Below are 8,203 nucleotides of genomic sequence, written 5' to 3'. Positions count from 1 at the left end.
TTTTCTTTTATTATTCTACCAGGAAGTCCCAGCAGCTGTACAAACTCACAACATATTCAAATGCAGCATAAAGCATAGACTTACTTACTTGAACTCAGTCAGTTAAGGTTTATTTCACACATTTTTCCTCATTCAGGTCCAATCAGGGTGCAGACAGTAGGTGCCCGTTATATTCTTTTATTGGCTTGGCAGCCAGCTGAGGTTACCTGCAGATACAGTACCTGCTCACATGAACACCTGAGCATGAACAGTATAGATGTCCCACACATTTATGTCGACAGATCTTTAAAGGTCAGAAGAGACCTCCAACACTCAGAGGGTGGGTCGTTTTTGAAGCCTCTGCTTCACCTCTGCCCTTCAACATGGATCCCTGCACTAGATGCCAGAGTCCAAGCAGGACCTCAATGAACCCTTAGGACAAGAAAAGCTCACAAAAACATTTCAGCATCTGTTACCTATATACATGAAGTGAGAGGAGGGTGGGGAGTGGGTGGAGACAGAGGAAGAAATGTTAACTAAACAGCATTTGAGACAAAGCACCTTCATTTCAGTAAAACACCTGAAGCAGAAAAACCCAGCGACAGTAAATGTGTGAAGATCAGGCAACTTGAAGATGTGATGCAGCTGCATCCAGTGGACATGAGGGGTCAGTCACATCCCTGTTGAGTTACATAGCAAAGCTGTTCTACAGTGAGGATTTAACCAGCAAAAACCACTGAGTATTTTTGTCGATGGGTTAATGACATTAAAATGATAAGCATGAATCCTGGAATCAGAGAAGGTGGATTGTGCTGCTTGTAGAGGTCCAGGACCAGGACCAGGACCAGGACCAGCAGCAGCTGTACGGCACTCGAGGTGGCTGAGCATCCAACAGTGATCCGGAAAAAAAAAGCATCCACACCAGTGTTATACACAACAAGCAGGGATGTGACTTTATCTTTTGATTTCACTGTTCCTTTGTTTCCACACAATTTTGCCACTCATTTACATTTCTGTGAAGTTCATGACAGTTTGAATCAGATCCCTGAGCCGCTCTCACTCCTGGTGCTATATGTATTATGGTCAGTGAAGGCCATGATAATAATCATAATAAAGAGAGTGATGATATAGTTGGAATATAGTATTAAATGGCTGCTTACACGTATATAATAGGTTTCACCTGAATACTTTTGGCAATGGCCATTTAGTCCCTTCTATGAAGCAATTGATTGAACAGACAGACACACGGACAGACAGATGGGCGACCACTGACTATGGCACAGGGGGGGTGTGAAATAAGACCCGCACTCAAAATGTGTTGGTCTCATTATAAAACTGGACCGGAGCTGATCTGGATTTACCTTTCTTGAAAAATCCTGCAGTCCTATAGGTCGGTCATTTCCCATTCTCCTATAGGCTCAGGGAGCTGTCAGTCATCCCAGTGTTGTCGTCCTATAGGCTCCTCTACAACTACCTCCACAGCAGCAAAAACACAGCCCATCCTTTCTACTGTCACGCTGTCATCAGCCTCTCGCCTGTGAATGTCTACACACACACACACACACACACACATACATACAACCACACTACACAACAAAGTGCTGGACTCCCTCCTGTTTTCCCGTCTTCATTAACAAGTTTTCTTCTAATGGTACATGATAGCATTGTGGTTCAGCTGCCAACCACGCCCCCACCCCCAACCCCCCCACTCCTCCTCATCATCATTATGGCCTCTAGTTCCTGTGCAGAACAAACCTGTGGATCCCAGAAAGGGACTGAAACCCAAGTAGATGTATAACCATGAATCGTGACATACAGTAATGCACACAGAAGTAAGCATCAGATTCAGTTAGGAAATATTACTGGACTGTAAGACACTGGATATACAGTAATTAGCCTTAAGGCGGGTCAGTATGCTCAAAACAAACTGTTTGTGTCGTCTGACTGTGTTTAAAGGCAGTATTTCTTCCTCTTATGAATCCCTGCGCCCGCCTTGAAGTGTGCTCTCAGTATCCACACTGGAAGGCCATCAGAGCCTCCTATTGGCTGCGTCCCACTGCCTTGTCGACAGTCTGTGAAAGAATTCTGTGTCTTTCGTGTGTCTTTGTAGTCTCAACATGATGAATCGTACAAACAATGATAATGATGACACTGTCGGACTGTCCTCAGAGACATTCATTGTGTTGCGCTCAGTAGTTCACACAAAATGAAGCAGAGAGAGTTCAAATCCTTTCTTTCCTCCACACACCTGTCCAGTCAGCGTGAGGTGGGTGTGACCGTCGGATATTCGGTTTTGGGAAGTTACAAAAATTGCCAAACACAGTCCCTAAAGAGAGGTTTCAATTGTAGAAGATCATGCAGTGATACGATGCAAAACACCAAGGGAAACTCTCTCTGAATGAAGAATCACTATAACACAAACTGCGTTACATGCATTTGATCATTTTAGGTGTAGAAATACATCAAACTGTGTGACATGGACAGTTGTCACTCTCACCCTGAGTGAACTTGACTGATTCCCTGCATTCCTTGTTGCTATATATACAACTGTTGGTCTGGGAGACTATGCTAATTCCACAACCAACCACTAGGAGTCAGGACGAGAACTCTTACTGGTTTCCCACCTCCAAACACGTTTGTTGGCACACGTGACCAAGCCGAAGGTACTGCTACTAGGAGTCAAACTCCTGCAGTGGCAGACTAGAACTTCAATTCAAATCAATTAAATTTTATTTGTATATTGCCAAATCATAACAAACATTATCTCAAGGCACTTTACAGGGTAAGAGACTTACTTTATTAAGGTCGAGACCTTACTTTAGTATAGAGAGAAACCAACAGTTCCCACAGAGAGCAGCACCTGGCGAAAAACTCCCTTTAACAGGAAGAAACCTCCAACAGAAACAGACTCAGGGTGGATGGCCATCAGCCTCGACTGCCACTGCCATGTGCACCACATCTTACATGAAACTGTCTCGAACCCATTACAGAACAAGTGAAACAGTTCCGGTACGCTGGCCACAGGATTAGGTTTCTACTTCCTGACCCAGTGCTGTGTTGGGTTTTACTTTCTAGCACTGTATGTGGTTCTACTCTGCATCTCACCATTACACAATGAAAGAGATCTATAGTTTTTTCCACCACTGCTTCTTGGGTTTTAGTCCCCAGGGACTACAATACAAGGGAAACTCAAACCCTTGAGCCGATAATGTTCTGTTCTCCAAGTATTCTAGGACTGTAGTTGGTAGTCGACAATGTCAGCAGGCTTGCAGTACTACTTAAGGGTTTTAGTCCCTCTTCTACTAATATTCTTGGAGTATACTGTACATCCTCTATCAGCATTAGGGTTCTTTTCTCTCCTCTAACCCAACAGTAGGCTTCCAATCCATTGCAAAGACCACAACACCAAGGCTTTAGCTCCTACTACATCCTTACCGTAGGGTTCTGGTCCCAGTTTTACCTCTACAGAAGGGTTTGAAGTGCCAGCTGTACTCACATGGATTAGCCTTAGCCCCGATTCTATGACAACAGACAGACAGGGAGTCCAGATTGTGTTAGTCAAGTTCTAGTTTCTGTTCTACCTTTACCATGTCCCTACAAATACAGTAGTTTCAGTCTCTTGTACCACTAATCTTGGGTTTACCACTACAGTTGAGTTTTTGTCCCTACGGTGAGTTTATTCTCTGTTGTACCACAGCTACAGAGGGGTTCATGTCTCTGTTCCACCAGTAAACTAGGACTGCCCTGCCTGGTGGAGGTCATGGGTTCCATCCTTCTGTCTGATGTTTGCACTGCCCCCTTACCCCCGAACCCTCCCCACAATTCTCTGGCCCAGTGGTCCTCCATCAACCCATCATCCCCCCCAGCCACAGTCCTGTAACCTTCTATCCCTTTTCTACACTGACAGTCCATCAAATGTCTTCCCTTAACATCGGCGGTGGTATATAAAAATGGAGGTTCAACAATAACATTGTTTCTAATGGTGACGGTATGTCATACCTGTAAATGATGTTTATCTGTCATGCCTAGTCAAATAATTTAAACAATAAAGAGAGGGATTTTTTAAATGTCTATAATATCTGAAAGTCCCTTTGATGTGTAGTACTGGTGTTACCGTTGTTGTAGTGTATGTGATACCCAATGGGGATTGTGTTACTTTTTAAGATAATAAAATAACAATGTTTGGTTACACCACTGTTGTGCTTTAATGTGATCACTGTCACTGCCTTACTAGAAAGCATCACTGCAGGCGCTGGGCCAGGCTTGAGACAGGTAAAACAGGGTGCAGAGACCTGGGGAGAATGAAGGACGTCGTGGGGGTTTGTTTGATATCCAACCGGGGTTGCCAGAGAATGCTATTCCCATGCTTTTGGAATACTTTTTGAAATAAAATATGCTGTACACTGCCATACCCAAATTCATATTGGCAACTGTCTAATTGCTGAGGTTGACGGAGTCACAGGCTGAGTAGTCCTACAGGGGAGAGAGTTACAGCTCACAATAAGGAGTGTAATTATACACACACTACATGTACATGCAAGGCTTTTGGAAAACAGTGTCAGGAAAGAGTAACAGCTGCACACTGATACTGAGACACAAATGTATTTAAATAGACAACATTTTTATCCCAGTCACATCTTTGTCAGATCAGAATGTTTAAAACTGGTTTTCATACCCATACACTGTGTGAACAGCCAAAAAAAAAGGTTTGGCAGATGAATTGTGTGTGTGTGTGTGTGTGTGTGTGTGTGTGTGTGTGTGTGTGTGTGTGTGGTAATACTCCTTTCACCCACAAGAGGCTGAAGTGCACCACTTACCAGTCTAAATGGGACTAAAAGTATTGTTTTCTTTCAATTGATTTCAGAATTTCTCCATGTACTCTAAACATAAGGCATTTATATATTGTGTGTTAGCCAATTATGTAGGCAACTCATTTTTACCTGTCATCTGTTTTCACAGATGGAAGAACAAAGATAAGGAACTTAAGAAAGATTATCCTGGCAAATCATTTTTTCACCTGTTCTTAGGTCGTAAACACAGGAGAGAAAACACTTTAGCTCAGACTTAGAACATGGATCACCAGAATTTTTTTCTCACTTGCCCTTAGGGCTTCTGTATAAAAAAGACCTGAGTAAGGCAAAATGAAAATCTTATTTGACATGTTCAATGTAGTTCATTTGGTAAAGAAGAACTGAGTTTTGTGAAAGTGTAGTAACATAGATTCCAATAGTTTCCAATTTATGTAATAATTATTATTATTATTTGTAGTAGTAGAAGTATTAAGGTCCTTTTTGGAGTCTCCAAGTGGCCATTTCTGAAAAAACAAAAGAAAACAAAAATGTAAAATATTCATCTTACATGGTATTGTTATCAAAATTGAACTTGGAAAAGGTAAGGCTGAATGCTGTCCCATTGTGTTTTCCAGCTAATAACTCACATGTGCAGTCATCTGCAGGCATCTATTTACAAAAAATATTCAGGCGGTAACAAAAACCACCTATTTCAATGTGTTCAAACTCTTGTAACTCACTGCCAGTGGCACTACAGTGATTCTAACGGTTGGGGAAAAATCTTCAGAGCGTTACCTTTCAAGAGAGGCCACAACCATGCATGTACTCCAATTAACTTTGGTTATGCCGTTTTAGGCTAATTTCACAGGAGTGATAAGAGGTTAAACTGAACATGATTAACAGGTGAAACTGTTACGTCACCTCTTGGAACCAAATAAAACAAAGCTTGTGGTTTGGTAATAAACTCAGACCTAAATGTCACTTAATAAACACTGTAATACAAAATCAAATACAGTGAGTATGACTGGACTGGGAGAGACACCAGCTAGCTGTGGATAAACACCTGTGAGGTTTGAAGTTAGTATGAAATGGTGAAGAACATTGATTACCAGTGTACTAACTGCAAAGACAGTAATTCTACAATTTGTTTATAGAACATGGTGGTGGAAGAAGCATCCAGGTACTTTAGTTTGGTAAAAGCAGAAATACCAGAATGTGAAACACCCCATTACAGGTGAAAGTGCTGTATTCAATGTTTTACTTAAGCAAGAAAGTGTTTTCATGAGCAACAGCTGAAGAAGTTAATGGATCTGTAGTATTTATATCTCATACATGGTGTATATACATATGGATGTATGGAATGTATTAGCTTGAGAGGTTCTCGATAAAAAGACAGTCTGGCTGACATAAGTTAAAGTCAGCCAGTAATCACACACTACAAGTGATCATCATCCTCATTTGCTGAAATGAACCAGCAGGTGGTGGTGTTGCACAAGAATTGATCACAATACATTACAGGACACAACAAACGGTGCACAGAGGAAACAAGCTGTGGATGTTGCAAACATTTGTTCTTTAACTTCAGGTCGTTTTGTACAAGAACCATGGTGCCACAACAATGTCGTTTTCTGTAATTACTGATTAGTAACACAAATATGTAACACCTCAGTGAAATGTCACTGGTGAGTTCCTGCATGTGAAGACAACTTTAAAAGCGTTAACATGAGCCAGGACTGATTTCCCTGTGTTATTGATCTCTGCCTTTTAAACAAACACTACATGTTTAGTTTAAAAATCCCATTCACCCAATCACCCATTCATCAACATGATCCCCTCTTACACCTGAGGTTGACTACACAACTACCACTTCAGCTGCTCCCAATATTTAACCTGTTAACTTGATCCTAATTTAGCAACCAGAGTCAGTGTGAGTGGGTGTGAGCTGATCAACAGGTGCTGCAGGCTGAAACATGGCTGCTGCAGTAACCAGGTAGGGATCAGTGTCCACTGGTGGAAAGTAGCTGAATGAGTGCAACTGAATATCTACTGTGTATTGATTATCTCCACCTGATGATGACTTTACACTCCATGATTAAGAAATATTGTACTTTTATTCCACTCCACCTGTTTGATAGTAGAGTTACTAATGTTATCTGATACTTTAGATAGACATTATGTTCAAAACATGATTAGTTGATGAAATGAAGTTCCAACTGTATATGATTATATAACAGCAGAGCACTATCTGGCTGTTCCAAAGAGCCTGAAAATCAAAGGAGCCAGAGGTTTGACAGTCAAATGAAATCAAATCAAATTTTATTCATAAAGCACATTTAAAAACAGCAAACAGCTGACCAAAGTGCTGTAAAAACATCTGGAAAACACAAACAACACAGAGAAATGACATCAACAGACAATAAAAACAGCATGACAAAAACAAGGAAGCAGACAGAAATGAGGGAGACAACTTATATTGGCTCGAACACTAATGAGTATAAAAATATTTGAGCTGGGATTTGAAGAAGTCGATGGATGGGGCAGATCTGATGGATATGGACAGGCTATTCCACAGTCTGGGGGCCATGACTGAGAAAGCCCGGTCACCTCTGTGTTTAATGCGACACTGATGTCCAGTAGGATAAGGATTGCGCAGAATCAACAGTGAGGAACAGGTCATGGTGGACCTTCAGTAGGGCAGACTCTGTGCCATAAGCTGCCCTGAAACCTGACCTGAAATTTGTCCAAGATGTTGTTTTGGTCTAAGTGAGGTAATAGTTGTGACAAGATTACTTTTTTCAAGGGTCTTGGATGGAAAGGGTAATTTGGAAATGGGTCTGTAGTTGCTGAGTAACTCGGGATCTAGGTTAGGCTTTTTGAGAAGGGGCTGGACCATGGCATGTTTGAGGCAGGAGGGTCCAGTGCCGGTGGCCAGGGAGCTGTTTATAATGGAAAGAATGCTGGGACCGATGAAATCAAAGGTTTCCTTAAAGAGGTGAGTGGGGATGATGGCCAGGGTGCAGGTGGTAGATTTCATCTTAAAAACAATCTCTCTGATTGAGGGTAATGAAATAGAATGGGAGCAGGTTAACTGGGCGGAGCAGACCAAGGAGACAGTTACGTCTCTGGTGGGGGTGGAAATGCTGGTCAGAGCTGGTAGACTGAGCACCAGTCTTATCTTTATTTATAGGGCACTTCTCTAAAGCCACGTTCCAAAGTGCTTTACACAAGGCAGCAAAATAAAACATGCAGGTCACATAAGGCAACACTTTAAACAAGCAATCAGAAATACAATTTAAATTAAAGTGTCTTAGTGCAAATAGACCAAAGAAAGTGTCACCAGCAAGAATCACCAGTGATCAGTAAAAACCAATAAAACCCCAACATAAAAAGTTGTCAATACAAGCAAAATTAGTCAATAAAATGAAGTAAAATCA

The sequence above is a fragment of the Seriola dumerili genome, unplaced genomic scaffold (assembly GCF_002260705.1).
Source record: "Seriola dumerili isolate Sdu_G_001 unplaced genomic scaffold, Sdu_1.0 BDQW01000264.1, whole genome shotgun sequence".
Taxonomy (NCBI): Eukaryota; Metazoa; Chordata; class Actinopteri; order Carangiformes; family Carangidae; genus Seriola; species Seriola dumerili.
This window is presented reverse-complemented; position numbering follows the sequence as displayed.